The sequence below is a fragment of the Convolutriloba macropyga genome, chromosome 2 (genome assembly GCF_964194025.1).
Source record: "Convolutriloba macropyga chromosome 2, txConMacr16.3, whole genome shotgun sequence".
NCBI classification, from domain to species: domain Eukaryota; kingdom Metazoa; phylum Xenacoelomorpha; order Acoela; family Convolutidae; genus Convolutriloba; species Convolutriloba macropyga.
In genome coordinates this window covers 17,582,631-17,600,976 of record NC_134469.1, presented here as the reverse complement: position 1 = coordinate 17,600,976, position 18,346 = coordinate 17,582,631, and the positions used below count along the sequence as shown (strand labels likewise).

Here is an 18,346-nt window from a genome sequence, read left to right as displayed (position 1 = left end):
TAATTGGTGTTAGGATATGCGGAGTTAAATGCAAGTGCATGAAAAGATATAGAGTCTTTTTAAATTGAGTTCAGATTACATTCTTGTGTCAATTACACTCTAAATTTTTCTCGTGTGAATCACTCAAAAAATTGTTTATTGTCACAAAATTTTTCGGGAAAAGTAACACACGCGAAATTGCCCAGTTACATGATAAATCGTGTATTTTTATACGATTCTCTCGGTCTTAATCTCATTGTTTATCGCGTGATTCACACAAAAAATCGTGTGAGAAAACCCTATTTTCCGTGATTAAAATACATTAAAATACCACAGAAATTCTCATGTGAAAATACATAATAATTCGCGTAAAATTCAAATGATTTCTCATGTTTTTCAATAGCATTTATCTTGTGCTTGCACACGAAAAATTCGTGTGTTTTATGCCAAATAATCGTATTCAATGGACTTTTTAACTTTACCACTTTCGCGATCTTCTTTTTTCGCCAATTTGTTAACTAGCCTAATTATAGCCTAGGACAATTCCATCTTTTTTCCGGTCAAGAAAAAATTGATTGGTTTAGTTTTCGTTTTACTTGATGCTATTTTGATTTTGTTGCTAGGTGACTTTACATAATTACTTCTTTATGTTAGGATTCTTTGAAGTTTTTTGTTGATTTTTATTCTCATTCATGACCAAACTCCTTGCCCTTCTAATTCGTTTTTTTTTAGTTATGGGGGTTGAGTTTATAACAATTTTTTAATGCATATACCAAAACAATGTGAAATTTTGAAAGGTTCCTATCTTTTTTTATTTCAAATTGGTCAAAATGCGAAAGAGTGGAATCAAACGCAATAACGAGCCTGCTTGCTGGTTCTATATATTAAACACAATTTATTTAGTATTGAAACTCCTCGATTATTCGCAGAAAGATGAGCTCTATAAATAGTTAAATTGAAAAATAATAATAATAATTAGACGATAATTAGACTGAGCAGAAAATGAATGAAACGTTTAATTGATCTCATACCGTAGCTGTAAATTCCAAGTTATCTTGATCAACTAGAAGAAGCTGGGTATGAAATGCTCGTTAATTGAATGTGGTATTTTCGAAAAACAAATGCCTTGAAAATGAATGTTCTCCATTAATTCAGACTAATCGTTCCTTATATGAAAAAAAATCATCTCCTCAAAAATTTGGCCTATAAAAAAACAATACATTTACGCAATTCTTGAAATATTTAGTTGATTTTTTCAGTAATTTTTTTTTTGGTTTTTTTAATAAAAAAATCAAATGTTAAATATTTCTACTCTATTTGATATCTCTCAGAAAAAGCCTCTCAAAAAGAATTTTTTTCTGTTTTTCATTTAAAAAAATCTAATGTTTAATTTGTCTACAATTATGCTCAAAAAATTCATTTTCATTTTTTTCTGGTATTCTTATGCAATGGAACTTTAGCTGAGTTTTGTTGTTGAAGGATTGAAAGGCTCCTGATATATTTTACACGTTCAGTTTATTGGATCTCAGATCCCGCGGTGAGCAAACAATGTTTTGAAAGCTTCAATTTTTCAGGTATAATAATAAAAAAATTTTTGTCGAAAAGTAAAAATTAATTATTGTCTTATATGTATGTTCTTGGCCAGAGAAAATGAGCGCTCAGTTGAAAAGAAACAAATTTTTTAATAACAACTTTTGATTTACAGTAAAAATAAGATAGGTTAAAGGGAGTTTCGATTCTCAGGAATAATTCTGTCTCGTTTCAAGCCTAAAACTAAACGATTTTTGACTATCTGACCAAAAATTTTGAAAAAAAAATTTTTCCCTAAAATCTTTGTCTAAAAATTATTTTATCGTCTCTATCTGTTTATGCTGATGAAAAATTTGTAAAAACCAATTCTTCTCTGTATTGAACAGGTTTTCTGGAAATTACAGCACCTCAGGAAAATTAGATTTATCAAAATAGTGAAAGTCCACTTTTAAAATGTAAAACTAAAAGCCGAAAAATTTATTATTTGCCCAATTTTAGATTTGTTTTTTTTTAAGAATTCTTCACATCGTCAAAAGTGAATGTGTAGTATCTTCAAAACCGGGGAAAGGTAAAAAAATGTTTTTAAAGAATGAATATAAAATCAACCAATTTCAGTATCAAAAGTTAAAGTTGGATTTGTTTTCTTATCTTTTTTGTTTGTCTTCCTTAAGTTGCCATAGTGAATTGTTCAAACTAACCTCCTCCAGTATAAAGCAATATAGAAGAATTTGAGAGTTAGAGGGTTTATTGATCGCTCAGTTGAAAAACTTATAAAAACTTGTTGTAATTCATTTTTGAATATTAGAAAAAAAGTTCACTTCTTGGACTTTGAAATTGCACTTCGAATTGATCTTTTCCAGGATATGTGCAGTTCGCTAAATTATAAACCAATGAAAATATTGATTGTTTTTCCATTCCTTGAAAATACTGCCAAGAGTGAGGAAGCTGAAATCGTAAGTTATCGCCTACAAAAATTACTTCAACACTACTAAATTGTAGTCATCAGGGAAATCCTTTAGAGATCCCTTATATTATATGTTAGACGCCAGTAGAAGCAGAGTACATGAACCGTCAGAAATCTGAGAAAATGTGAGAATTACATAATATTTGTTGAAAATTGCGGTTTAAAAGTCTTCAGAACCAAGACTGCCCACTGTTTTCCACCAAAAATGAATGATTATACATCAGGAAAATTTAAAAGGAACAGCTTGACCCACTACTTTCATGATACATCAAAACGACGAAAATTTTTGCAAATTATCAAAATTTTTGGTTCGAATTTTAGATTCAATTGTAAAATAACCGATATAAGTGTCTCCAATAGCCCACACCTAGTTCAACACATAAAACAAAACAAAACATAATGAACGCTGAAGAATCATGAGACAAAAGCCGTTGCCAAAAACCAAATATTTCAAGAAAAAATATTTTTTAGTGTCGGGGTTTGTATTTGTATTTGTGTGTGTGCGAATTAGTGCGCTTGTGGGTGTGTATGCATGTGCGTGTGTGTTTGTCATATGTGTGATAGATGTGTTTAATAGAGAAAAAGAATGCAAGTGTGGTGGAGATAGTTCAAATATTAGGCGCAAACAGAAGCAGAGTGCAAAAACTCTAAAAATTTGGAAGATTACTCATTATTTGTTATGAATTGAGGTTTTGAAAGATGAAAACATGAAAGATGTTGAAAACAAAAATTGTGTTTTTGAATCTTGCGGTTTGCACAAGTGCGGGGTTTTGAAAAAAAATGAATTGGGCCCCTATGCTTATGAAATAACAAGAAAAACAAACTCTTTGGTAAGAAATTTTACAAAAAATGATATCCAATTTTAGTGTCAAGTTTACAATTTTCGTTACAATTGCCTAGAAATCAAACAAGATATCAATGAACAATGCGAATCATGAGTGAAAATCTGTTGCCGAAAAGCAGATTACAAAAATTTTTTTTTTGTGTGTTGGGCTTTTATTTTTACTATTTTGTTTGTGTGCATGTGCATGCTCTTGTGTTTTTAAATATGTAAGTGAGTACGTGTGTACGTAAACTATTGAATGTATATGTGTCTGTGTGAGAGAGAAAGAAGAAGTGTGTCTGAGATAGTCAGTTCCATTAAATGCTAGACAAAAATAGGGGCTGAGTGCAAAAACTGTCAGAAACAAAAGCAATTAGGGAAATTACAATTTTTATATACAATGAGTGGCTTTAAATTTGCCAAAAATCTTAAATTCTAATCTTTTTTCAATCTCACTGGTAACGCATTTGCGAGATCTGAAAAGAGTAAAATTTTCATTATGCCCATGAGCCATCCTTTTAAAGTATAACGCAAAAATTACCATTACCGACACAATTGCCTCAACCATTCCACACCAAACTATATAGAAAAAACGAAGAAAACATAAATGAGTGTGACGAAACTTGAGTAAATTTCAGTTGTCTAAAAATGTCGTTTTTTGGTTTTGGGTTTTGCAATTAATTGATTTTCTTTGTTTGTAATGTGGGTGTGCCTGTGTGTTCGTATGGTTTATATGTGTCTGTGTCCTTCAAATTGTACTGTAGTTATCTTTTTAGAATATGCTAAGGAGTTTTAGAGCCAAACAGCAAATCGCGGTCTAAATTTTGGCCATTGTGACAAAATTTCTTGAGTTTGCCGTAAAGTTAGACTTTGAGAATTTCTCTAGCTATTGTGAAAATTACCTCGCTAACTACATGCTGGCTGAGCATAAAATAAATAGAGGCAAAAGTTGAGAAATTAGAACTAAGAACTTTCAGTAACGCTTTATTTTATTTATGCTCTGAATCAATATGAAAAATATATTTTGGGGTAACAAAAGCATTTCAAACTTTTAAAATGAATTTGAGGGTTATTATTATTATTGTGCTAAAACAAGAATCAGTTTACGCTATATGCCGACAAAACTGTCGCATTAACTACAAACAAAGGCTGAAATTAAGCCAAACATTCCTTTTCGAGGATAAATTATATATCTTTTTGTTAGGTATATATATATATATATATATATATATATATATATATATATATATATATATATATATATATATCAGACTAGCCTTTTCTAAATCAATTGTATGGTCACTTTCTTTCCTTCAGAGAAATAACTTCAGAGGAATAATAAACAACTAGAAACAGATTACATTATTTGGCAAATAAACGCTCATAACAGATTAGTATGTTCTACAGTATGATTTTCCGTGGTAAGATAACGGTTGATATCATTTTTTTGGATATCATTTATTATTCTCTAAGATTAGTTTCTTTTGAAAACTTCAAATTAAATACTAGTGCACCCCAGGTTTAGACCTCCACTTACGAATATTAACTAGAACTACAAGATCCAGCACCTAGTTAAATTCGAGGTACTCTTCATAGGTCCAGATAGTTTTTTCATAGAAAGCTAAGGTCGAGCATGGTCTTTTCTAAGTCGTGACCTAGAACTGAGTTATTAGTTGATCAAAATCAAGAATTCCAAAATCATATCTGTATTGACTTACCTATCGCAGACAACAAACCATTGAAAAATCGACAAGTTGTTTCAATTTTAATTAGGATAGATATGAATTTAAAATAAGTTGTATGCAAATTTTGCCGCCGTTATCAGATCTAATCAAACTGTGCTTTAATCTCAACATTTCTGTCACTGTAAACTTTATCCTAAATGTATAAAACAAAACGTTTTCATTCAGCTTGTCAATGTTCAAAGAATAGATCTATAAACAAAATTTGAGCCGACTTGTAAACAAACACGGGCTCTTTAATTTGATTTGGCGTGAAATATTTTACGCTTGCGGAATATTTTGATGGCAAAGTTGATAGAATAAAAGGAAATGACCGCTTACTCTGGTTAGAATAATAATTAAACTCTTTCGGGGTACCATACCATTGTACCCGAATAGGTACTAAGCTTGAGGTATTGTTTATATTGACTTTCCGCTCCATTGTGCGAATTCAAAAATATTTCAAAATTGGCTTCTTTTCAATAATGGTCGTCCCCTTCATGACTAAATTGACAGGTTCTCCTCTTGCGCTATTTCAAAAATGGACAATTTGATGTTTTAGTTAACTCTTTATCCCCTCCTTTAGGAAATTAAGGAGTAGTGATACTGTGCTATAGTACTTTATGGCATCATGGGTTCACCTAAGGGTTCGAAATTATGAATTGATAAAAAGTTCAATTATATCCTCAACTTTTTTTCTCAATTATAACTACAGATCTTTCCTGCTAGTGGCTCACAGACCCTCCGATGAGTGGAAGCAATTTTTACAACTCAATAGCAAATTACAATACACAATTTGAGCATAGGTGTGCGAAACAATAAAACATTTTATGTAGCATAAAGCATATAACTATTTGAATAATGGCAGAATGGGAATAGTATTTCTGTAGCACAGGAAACGCTCCCAATAAAAATTTGTTTGTGGATTGGTTTTTGAAATCAAACTTCAGGAAAAAATTTTCGCCGAATGCAAGTTGAACTCGTCGAAATCAAGACAAATTTGTAAAACAAAAGTATAATGATTCAAAATGTAGTGTAAAACAATAATCAAACGACACATTCAAAATGCCATCTGTGTTGTTTGCTTGAAACTTTTATGCGAATGAATATATCAAAATGTTGATTCAATGATGCGATATTGCAATGCAATAATACCGGTTCATCAAAGAAACCAATTTCTTAGCTAAAATTGATACTCATAAGGATTTATAATCTCAATTAGAGTAGAGAGAAAAAGAACATCCAAAATTAATGGAGCAGTTTTGCTTGAAAAAGACAATGGGGTGCCTTAGGTAACGCTAGAATTTTAGAATTTTTTCTTGGGCTTAATATGTTATTTCTTTGGGTGAAACGAAAAAATTAAGGAGAAAAAAACAAATTCATAACATGAAGTTTTTTCTTTTACAGTTAGTTTTTCATCAGATCAAATTTTGGCATTATTTTTGCAAACATGGTTTCATTGCATTAATTTTGAAATGTATGAATACGCATTATTAAAACAGCTTCTACTATGCACGATTACATAAAAAACGTACCTAAACCATGAAAAAGAGAGCAAACGTTTGACAATTAGACCAATATCCAAGCAAAACGACGAAAAAATTGTGTGCTATTCTTATGTTTCTAACGCAATTTTCTCTAGAGAATATTAAAAATTGGACAAATCACAATTAAATGAAACATTTACTGGTTTCTCACTTTTTCACGCGCACAGTTAGGTAAAACGAGACGCCAGATCATTTTTCCAATATTTCAGCTGTAATTTCTGTCGAGCCGTTGTTGTTTGGAACACTGTTTATATCTATATTCGTTAATTGAAAATTGTTTTTTCATTCTCGATTTTTGGACTAGTCAATAAACCAGTGAAAAAAAACTGAATCTTCATTCTTTTTTTCTAAATCAGTTTGATCAACAAAACTGGGCAGAAGGAAAGATTTTCTTTGCAATATGTTAAGTAACTGATAACCACAAACCAAAAATTGTTGTGTTGCTCTGAATGGGTTTATATAAAAAAAAAACTTTGAGTTAAATTGATCATTTTGAGCAAAATCGTTTTTTGGGGACTAAATATAGACTTGGCATGCTAAAAATTTTTCCCCGGAAATCAGTAAAAGTCGAGCCTTGCATCCATTTGAAGTATTGACATCCGTATGTCAAGTTATTAAAATCTATATAGAAAAAAAATCGGTTAAAAGGGAAGAAAACAAGGATAAAGGAACATAAAACGCAATAGAAATTATGGCAGTGTAGACATTTGTCGATGCAGCTCCAGAACTGGATAATTGGGGAAGATTGACGAAGGGTTTTAACAAATCATTGAAAACTTAGCCAGAGAAATCGTCGACAATGTCAAAACGGAAATTATTCAAAAAGATTGAACTGATTTTTTGGTTCTATCAGTTCTGATAACAGCAATTGTTTTCAGAGCAGCTCCGAATGTCCCTTAGAACTTGAACAAGATTGAAAATGCTACAAAAAACCTTTACAAAACAGGAAGCGAAATATATTAAGTGTTTAAAAGCATTGAAATTTTTTGAAAAACCTGCCTAAATTTAGATGCAGGTGAAAATGATCAGATCACGTCAAAATCAATACAAAATGTAAACCAGAAGTATAATAATTCAATTTGTATTGAAAAACAGTAAGCAAATGATATTTTCAAAATGCCATCTGTGGTGTTTGCGTGAAACTTTTGTGCGAATGAAATTATCAAAATTCCCGTTGATGAATTGACGCGATTTTTAAATGTAATAATGCCGTTTCCGGATAATCAAACAAACCAAGTCATTAGCTGAAATCAAGACTCCTCATAGAGATTTATAATCTCATTTAGATCAGAGAGAAAGTTAAGAACATCCAAAATTCACTGAGAATTTTTGCTTGAAAAAGACAATGGTGTGCTTTAGGTAATGCTAGAATTTTTGTTCTGGTGCCTAATATGTTATTTCATTGGGTGAAACAAAAAATTTAATGAGAAAAACAAATATAAACTATGAGACTTTTTCTTTTACAGTTAAGTTTTTCATCAGATCAAATTTTGGCATTAGTTTTGCAAACATGGTTTCATTGCTTTAATTTTGAAATGTATGAATACGCGTTAGGATTTTGATTAAAACAGCTTCTACTATGCACGATTACATAAAAAACGTACCCACACCATGGAAAAGAGAGCAAACGTTTAACAATTAAACCAATATTCAAGCATAACGACGAAAAAATTTTGTTCTATTCTTATGTTGTCAACGCAATTTTCTCTAGAGAATAATAAAAATAGGAAAAATCACAATTAAATGAAATATTTACCGGTTTCTCACTTTTTCACGCGCACAGTTAGGTAAAAAGAGACGCCAGATCACTTTTCCAATCTTTCAGCTGTTATTTCTGTCGAGCCGTTGTTGTTTGGAACATTGTTTTTATCTTTATTTGTTAATTGAAAATTTGTTTTTTCTTTCTCTACTTTTGGACTATTCAATAAACCAGTGAAAACTAAAAAAAACTGAATCTTGATTTTTTCTAAATCATTTTAATCAACAAAATTGGGCAAGGAATGATTTTTTTGCTATATATTAAGCAAGTGATAACGAGAAACCAAAGATTTTTGTGTTGCTCTGAATCGGTTTCTATAAAAAAGAAAAAGATTTGAGTTAAATTGATCATTTGAGCAAAATCGTTTTTTTGGGGACTAAAAATAGACTTGGCGTGCAATTTATTTTCCCCGGAAATCACTAAAAGGCGAGCCTTGAATCCATATAAATTATTGTCATTCGTATGTCATGTTATTAAAATCTACATAGAAAAAACATCGGTTAAAAGGTACACAATGAAAAAAGTACCTAAAACGCAATAGACATTATGACAATTTCAACATTTGTCGCTGCAGCTTCAGCACTGGACAGTTGGGGAAGAGTGATTAAGGGCTTTATGAAATCATTAAAAAGTAAGCCATACAAATTATCGATAATGGTATGACGAAAAAAGTTATTCAAAAATATTGAACCTATTCTTTAGTGCTGTCATCTCTGATTACAGCAATTGTTTTCATAGCAGCTCCGAATGTCCTTTAGAGCCTGAACAAGACTTGACCTACTATGAAGTACGTTTATATATATTAATTCACATTTGAAAAAATTGAAACCCAACTTTGTCAAAAGGTTATGAAAAAATTGGCGAATCCTATCTCAAGTGTGATAGCGGGCTAATAACATATCGTTTACGTGCTACGAAATGTGATATGCTACTAAAACTTACAATTACAGATTGTCCTTGCTGACATCTTTCTAGCGCTTGTCAAGCTCACCATCTTGAGATAAATTTATGGAAATAATAATAATTAGTAGGAGCACTGCGGCGACATCGTTCGTTTCACCAAAGTTTACAACGGGTAACAAAGTAAATATTTTTCTTTATAAACGTGAATTTACAATTATTTTATAGTATTTTACAGTAAAATGAAGTGCTATGGAAACTGAGACGAGAGCTGTTCAAAATTCATTAATTAACAATGCACTTGACAAACCCAGGTTAATTATATGCAGATATGATGAATTTATGCAATGCAGTAAGTATTATTTTCAAATGGCAGATTTCAAGGCATTTTGCAGTGATCATAACAACTTAGCGGTAATGAGGTTTACAGTAGTGTAAAAACAGGCTGTAATTTTTGTTTTGTTATGCTATTTGTAAAAATATTCATTAAAGTGTTGAAAACAGGGAGTTAACAAATCATTGTTGAACAAAATGTTGAAAAAAACCTTTTTCACACTTCTTCAAGCTCTCAGTGACCTCGTCCCGATGAGACAATATTTTGAAAATGACGACTTGGTTGAAAAGCCAATTGGTAAAAAAAATTGGGTCCACTTAGGTTGAAATTATTATTGATAATTAACGTTTTTGAAATGACTGAATTTATCCATTAAATGGGGTTTCAAGGTTTGTTCTGTGTTGTTTGTTTTTTTTTTCAAAGTGCAGACGATACTGAACAAAAATTACAAGACAATCGAAGATTGATACGATTATCAGGGTTTGATTCGTCTTTATTCAGAATGTGGACCACATAAGAACGACTGCAAGAAAAATTGGTGTGCCGATCGCAAAAACTGTTCCACCTCATCAGATAGACAACAAAGTTAAACGTAAACAAGGAGGCTCAGTAATGTGCGTACGCACATAATTTTCCGACCCCGCTCATCAAAAATTTCGGCTTGATTGTCTAAAAAATGCGGAAGGGATAGAAAACTTTAAAAAACTCAGGAAATTTTTCAAAAATAACTGTTGTATGAATAAGAAATTCAACTCCAATCAGAAGAATAAAAAATTCAACTCCAAAAATTCAGCTCAAATAACTGTTGTATGAATAGAAATCAACTCCAATCAGTGGAGATTTGCCATTATTAAGAATATGAGGCAATACAAACAACAGTATCAAACATTAATAACATCCAAAACTCGATTTCTAATTGAAGAAAAATTAATAACAAGGACTAAATAGCATCAGAAAAAACCGAAGCTAAACAAATAATCATTTCATTGTTCAGCACTAGAAAAGATTTGGTACCAGTCCTTAATGAGACTCGGCAAAAAAAGCAACAAAAGAGGCTTACTTAAAAATATGCTTACTCTCATATTTGTTGAAAACAATTGACGCCAAAAGTGTGATATGTGACCTGTAATGAACGAGATTTGGTAAATAATTGAAATAGACAAAAAGTGCAGAATATGCAAAGTCAATAAATACTGAAACTTTCGGAAACCTTGTTTTTCAAAGTCTTGAAAACGATCAGCTATCAATTCAAATCAGGCATCAAATAATTCCTCCAACAGAAGCTATTGAGACTTAAATTGAAATGTGTTATGCGTTCACAAAAAGAAACCCAAACAGACAAAAATTGAAAAATAGTTAATTTTTGTCGGCAAATAATATGCGTCGAAGCAGTTAAAATCATAAATTCAATAATATTTTACCTTCCTTCGATGATTAAAACACCAAATCTGACCGGCAATTTTGAACACTGGGGAACAAAAAGCAAAAATAAAACTAAAGATGCAAAATGAAAATAAATTTTTTTGGAAACAATTACTTTCAAAGTTTTGAAAACCTATCAGCTTTAAAATGATTAATGATGATGTAGATCACATATTTTAATATTTTTATTGTTTCAAAAAAGAAGCCACTGAGAGCCGTTTTTAAGCAAAATACGTTCTTACGTTTAAAGAAAGAATTTCAGATACAGACAAATATCGAAAACATTTTTTTTTCGAAAAACTGTGGTCGAGGCGATTAAAACCATAATTATTTCACTAAAAAATAAGTATCTCTAAATTCGCCTCTTTTTAAAGCTAAAATGTGATATTTGATCTCTGATTATTGAGACTAGGCAACAAATAGACAAAAAGAACATAGGTGACACTCCACAAAAGAATTATTTCGCAGTCACGAAAAATTGGCTCATGCGTTATTCATAACAACCATTGAAATCTCTTATTATTCAGAAATTCACTTACAACTACCGGACAAAGCCAAATAAAGACAAAGCAAAACAATTCCATAAAACTCATCTAGAAAACGATGTCGAAGACGTCAAAACAAAAATCTATTCTAAAAAACTTGTAAGTTAGATTGCGCTTAAATTTTAAACACCAACGAGGTGATAAGTGGCCCATCAACAACTTGATAGTGTGACATAACCAGGAAAAACGTGAAAAACGGCAAAAATCCCAAAATGAGATTTTTTCGCGAAACTGGTAGTATCGAAGCCAGAAAACAATTTTTTGAAGTGTAAAGCCGCAAAAGAGATTAAAATTTAATAAACTAGAACACGCATTATCTCTGCTGTGAAACTAAGCTACAAGTTGAACAAAATAAGGGGAAAACCTCGTGACAAAGCTCTATAATCCATTGTTTTTTTGAAAATACATCATTTTATAAGCCAAAACGACCAGAAGCTTTCGACTAAAAAGGTAAACACATTACCAGGTAATTGTCTAAAAAGCCAATTGGACTCGTCAACAATGAGTTTTGATGTGAAATGTTCTGTTCTTAAAGGAACAAAAAGGCAATAAGTTTTTTAAAAAAATGATAGCCATTGGTTACAATCCGGATTTTTTTTCGATTTTAGAATCCAACGATCAGACCAAAACCAGCCCGACCAATATCCTTCATTCATTTCATTAAGATGCAATGGTTCGCAGTTCAATTGAAATTGTTAACTTGACAATAATTATCAGAGAAAAATGTTGCTGTTTGTAAATTTATCGAGTTATTTTACCTAAAAACTGGCAACACTTTAAACCCCTAAACCTTTCAAAGAAAACAGAAACAAATTAGGCCTTTTTAGAAGTAACCAAATTATGTCAGCATTTTTCAGGTGTTCACTTTTGGCATATTTAAGCAAAAATGACTAAACAAGCCTATCTTGCAATTTTTGATCTTGCAAAGGCTGATTTTTTGAGAATTGTAGCAAAAACTGGAGCCAAAAAATTAGATGAAAAATTTCCTCAACACTCTTCTATAATTAGAAAACAAAATAAACACATATGTTTAAAATATATTTTAGCAAAACTGACTAAAACAGAGGCCGAAAATCTGGAAAAAGTGAAAAAGAACAACGCAAATTCGTCTTTTGTGTGCAAAATTTTGAACCTCAATAACTCAATGAAAAAAGCGAAAATCAAAAAGTCTCTTTAGTTCCGTATTCCAGGCTGGACGCGCTTTCTAACTATACTACTCACTGCTCTCTACGATAGATATATCAATCGGCCAAAAATGACTGAGCAAAAAAACCCGTTTTGTGTATATAGTTTCTCTCTGCCCACTAAATTGGGGATCGGGGTATATCCTCTGATATGCATTTGATGATATTCAAGATCTTGCTATATAGTATATAGTCCCAAATAAATTTGCTCAGTGGGATTTAAAATGATATTGCGCTTTGAATGAAAAACAATGATCACAGCACCAATCATTTTGTTAATCAATAAAATTGATGATGAGTTATGAAAATTAAAAGAAGCAAGGAGGCTCTGTAATTTGCGTATGCACATAATGTTCCTCATCCACATTCTTGACTTAGTTGGCTACATTCTTGACTTAGTTGGCTACACATCGTTCAATAACTAATGAAAGACGATAATGCCAAGCTAGAGGGCCAAAATTTGTTGACAATGGGACTACTAGAAACGACGATAATAAAAATCAAACAAAAAAAATACATACGTTCAAAACTTGATGTCTACAATAAAAAACCATAACAAAATCAAACTGGCATCCGATAAAAACCCAACAAAAAAATTTAACCTATACTTCATTAGCAAAGAGTTGAAACTTGTCTCCAATGCGAATGGGAAACAAGTCGACAAGAAATAGAAAATGGGTGCGCAAGTTCAAAAAAAGAGCAAGTTCAAAAATACTTTTCCATTTTTGAAAACAATTATTTTCACAGCTTTTAATGTCCTTAGATATCAACTGAAACCAATTAAATATTCGTTTATATCTTCTTTGGAAGCAATTGAGACATGCCATTACCCAATCTTCAACTGCGCAAATTTTCAAAGCCAATAGTATCAACGACTATTGTTATAATTTAAAAAGAAACCAAAAATACCGTACAAATAAAAGAAAACCTAACATTTTATGAGATCTCGAAGTAACAATTGTAACAAAGCCAAGAAAAAAAATGCTTGAAGCTAATTCCGTAATAATGATTAAACTATAGCTTACTGGAAAGGGGTTGCGATTGAGCTACAAATCGACCGAAAAACTTTTTTTAAAAAGACCAAGCTCAAAAACCCTAATTTATTTTAGAAAACAAAATGTTTCAAAAATCAAAATAGATTTAAAATTACAGAAACAGCGATTTTTTAAATTTTAAAACTTTAGGAAGCCAATTGGGCCGTTTAATAATGAGACTAAGTCACGAGCCCACAAAAAAACGAACATACAAGGAAGACAAAACAAACAATTTTACGACATGACATTGTCCAAGGCACTATAAACGTTAGATGTAACCTAAAAGAAATGTGAATTGTCACGTTGCCTTCATCTTAACATCAATGAGTCTTCGTTTTGAAAGGACTACGTAGACATGACAATAAAAAGCAAACCAAATATTGAGCTGTATAGAAATCTGGAAAACTTTTTATGAATCTAAATGGTCGAAGCAGTCAGTCAAAACGTAAAGAGGAGCCCTAAAAACAATGTTTGAGTCAACAATGGTATTTGAGGCTTCTACTCAATGAGATTGAAACACATGGTGAAGAAAAAAAAACAAAAAGGTTTTACATGAAAAAATCTTTTTTTTTTTAAATTTCATTCGAAAATCATCAAAAGAAATAGCTATAAACTGAAATCTTTAAATAGGTTGAGTTATAAACCTTTGCAAAGCTTTTAAGATCATTAGTTATCGAGTATATGGCGTACAACAACGAAAAGAAAGACAAATAAAGGCAAAATAAAAAAACCCACAAAGTTTTTTCTAAATGACAGCTCAAAAAGCATGCTCTACTCAACAAAAACAAATAAGACATCAAGATACGCTGCTTTCCAACGTCCTGAAATTCCCCTACAATGCCTTCCTTTAATTGGACTGGTCAATGATGTGATGAATCGACAAGGGAACAAAATGAACTCATAAAATATGCAATAATGATCAAAAACAAAAGAAAAGTTGAAAAAGATAAGTTCAAAATATAGAAAACATTAGTTGAATAGAAAACCGTTACCAACGTTAATTTTGAAATCACAGAAAATTAGTTTCCGGCTTTCTTACGGAGGCTGCGGCCGAAGTTGAGAAAAATAAGATATTATAGTGGCAAATCTCAAAAATTAACCGATATTTTCTCAAAACAAATATATTCAAAGTCATAACAGACATTAAAAAGCAGCTGAAAAAAGTGTTTAGGTTCTTTTGGATGTAAAAGCTAATTGGATGTTTGACTGGGGACACTAATTCGTTGGGCTACAAAAAGTATAAGAAATGAAAGCAAAACGCAAGAAGTCCGAAAAAGTTTTTTACGAAAACAATTGGTCAGAGCCATAAAAACAATGAGCTTCACTCTGAAACCTTTATATACTCTCGTAGTGTCTCGTTCATTTTAAATAGTATCTATCATTAATTGAGCCCTGATTTGTAATTCTTGACCGTAATTTACATAAAAAGCTTTCCATAGCGGATACATTTTGAAAAAAAAGGTCGCGCCCCAAAAAATCTAAAAAAATTTTAACATAAGGATCCATGGCGAGATCAAGATCAGCCCCGATATTGTGGCGGCTCCAAGCAAACACTCAATTGTTGAAATGGTTTCGAAATGGATCAATTCGACAAGAAACTTTTCAGTTTGTCAAAAACAAATAATGCATTTTCTATAATTACGAGTTTAAATTTGCAAAAAAAATGGAACAAAATGTAATTCCAGAAGACTCGTAAAGCCGGCGGAAGTACAACTAGATTTCTTTTGAGCTTAAAAAGATTATGACCACAGTTTTAAAGTTTCTACTTCTGGCAAATTTAAAGCAAGTGGGCTAAAAAAGCCCTTTTTTCGACGAAAAAAGTCTGGATTTTGAAAAATTTAGCATCAATTCTAGCCAAAAAAGTCGGATCGAACAATGCAGCAACCCTCCTCTATGTTTAAAATCAGTATTCCTCCTCAGTAAAATCTGAGACAAAATCAGTACCACTAAAGTTAACAATTTTTAGCATATTTTAGCAAAATTGACGAAAAATTGGTCAAAATTGACAAATTTGGTCAAAAATGTGAATAAAGACAGCTGAATTGTGTCTAATATTCACAAAACTTTAATCCTTGATAACTCACTATAAAAAGCGAAAAATGAAAAAATCTTTTTAATTCCATATTCTACGCTGAACGGGCTTTCTAATGATAACACTCACAACTCTCTACGATTATTATATTGATCGGCCAAAATTGTTTGAACAAAGAAGCCCATTTTAGTATATGGCACAATAAATGAGCGTGTTGTTTTAATTGTTTCAAAAAACTATGCAGTCAAATTATTTTTGAGGTTGGTAATCAAAAACGCCTTTCAAAGTTTCGAACGCCTTTCAATGAATAGCAAAGACATTTGATTTACATTAATGCTCCATATGACCTTTTTAAAACCAATGCACTGCCAGAAGTTGATGGAATTTAAGTCTATGATGACTGCAACATTTAGATAGTAACGGATAAATTTGCGAGCTGACTCACGATGCAACCCGAGAAACAAACCAAAAAATTTAACAAAGGAAACTTTGAATTTTGAAGACAAAAGAATGAAACCCAAATATGATGGACTCAGGCTTTGTATAAACTTGATTGCAAACTTAAAGATTGAGTGCATAGAAAATTAACCGATAGATATCTATGGTTGAAAAATTACACTGGAAACAAAAACAGTAAAATAGTTTCTCTATGATGTTTGAAAAGAACTAGAAAGTGCTGCGTAAGCATTAATCCTTTCACTTACAGATATCCGGTTAATTCAAACTATGATGACAACTATTCATGAACTCAGATTATGTCAGGTGTGCTGGTAACTATTATTGGCCTTTCTTCGTTGAAAGTAAGTCAGAAGAAAGCCACTTTAAAAGGTTTCCAGTTTAGGAGCATAAATCAGCAATACTACAGTTTACATTACCCAGTGAAACGAACACAGCTCATCAAGAGAGAGAATGCATAGCTAAGAAATCAAGAGAGAGAATGCATAGCTAAGAAACAGTTGGTTTGTTTGTGAGAAAAAGACAGCGAAAAGAACTTTGACCTTGTTGAAAATAAAGATGGCCGCGTACACAAAAACGCTTGATAATTTACTATCTGAACTAGAAAATAAAGAAGAAAACTCATTGATTCCTCAAATTCTGCGTATATTACAAACGGAACTTGTGCATAAGGATGAAGAGATTGCCAAATTAAAAGAGGATGTCAGTTATTTGTCCAAGAAGATTAACGAACAGGAACGTTATAACTCTAAAAATCGCCTTATAATTACCAACTTACCTCTTGTGTCTGGTGATTCCTACTTTAAGGACGTTGTTACATTCTTGAGAGATTACCTGGGAATTAATATAAATGAAACAGACCTTCAAGCTTGCCATCCACTGGGATCAATGACAAATCGCAACAAACCACCAAATGTCATAGTAAGGTTTTTACACTTCTTTACCAAAGATAGAGTCTGGGCGAGGAAATATCAATTGAAAGGAAAAGTAAACCCTTTAAATGGAACCCCCATTTACCTTCGTGAGAGACTTACAAAAGTGGACTCAGAATTAATGGACTATGCACGAGGACTTGGTTGTGTTACGACATCTTTGAACTCTGCTCCACAGATAATGGTCAAGTTTAATGGCGGTAAGAAAGCACATACAATTGTTGATTACAAGGATGTTGATGAACTGTATGCACATGAAAAAGCAGTAACCAAAAGAGTATATAATAGACAACCTGATCTGAACAAAGTGACAGTGCCTGTATCAGTTCAACCAAAGCAAACTTCTACGGTGATTGAATTTGGGCATGCTCAAAATGACAATATAGAGGTGGTTCAAGAGGGCAGGAGGGGATTGAAGAGGGGTATGGAAAATTCGCCCAATAGAAGCTTCCAAGAAGTCATGCAGAAGCTGAAAAATGCAAAAGAAGATCCTCAAAAATTACACGAATTTGCAGAACAACTTAGTAATGATGATCAATTTGATAATGTTTAAGATGATAACAAAGGGCCTAAAACTTTGGCATGCGCGACGCGCACATAAAGCTGTTTGCGGAATATATTTTTGAACAGGCCTGGTAATAAACTGTCTCTCCAACAAACCAAACCAAATAATTTCTAAATGAAATTATTGCTCATCAATTGTCGGTCACTTTATCAGAATTTTTACTCAATAGAAAACTATATAAATAGTTTTGACAAAAAACCCGATTTTATAATATTAACGGAAACATGGCTGAAAAATGACAAAATTTTCAAACTTGATGGTTATAATTTCAACGGCAGAGAACGTAAACGGAAAAAAAGGTGGTGGTATAGGAGTTTTTTCTAAAACTAATATCAAAATTGTTGTTCAAAAAGTAGCTTCAAATATTGAATTAATCTGTTTAAAAATACTGGAACTTGACTTACAGATAATTGTTGTGTATAATCCACCAAATAAAAATAAAAATGAGTTTTTAGTAGAACTTGAAAATGAATTGGATGTTATTATGAACACAGGAGTTAGGTTTGTTTTCTGTGGTGACCTGAATATAGATATTTTGAAAAACAGTGTTTGTTCAAAAAAGTACCAAAATTTACTAAAATTCCCTAGTTTAAATTTGAAGAATAAGGAGAATCCAACT

The 18,346-nt window shown here is 31.7% G+C and overlaps 1 protein-coding gene across 6 annotated transcripts in view; it reads right to left on the bottom strand.

The window, feature by feature from the left end:
- Window positions 1-18,346, bottom strand: part of LOC142357342 (uncharacterized) — a 104,832-nt gene that overhangs the window by 46,034 nt on the left and 40,452 nt on the right. Inside the window, exon 1 of one of the 6 annotated variants that reach the window (XM_075409021.1) lies at window positions 5,015-5,441. The exons of the other annotated variants lie outside the window; for them this stretch is intronic. The gene's annotated coding sequence lies outside the window, so the exon portion shown is untranslated. Of the gene's footprint in view, window positions 1-5,014; window positions 5,442-18,346 lie in introns of those variants that run through there. 6 annotated transcript variants of the gene reach the window in all.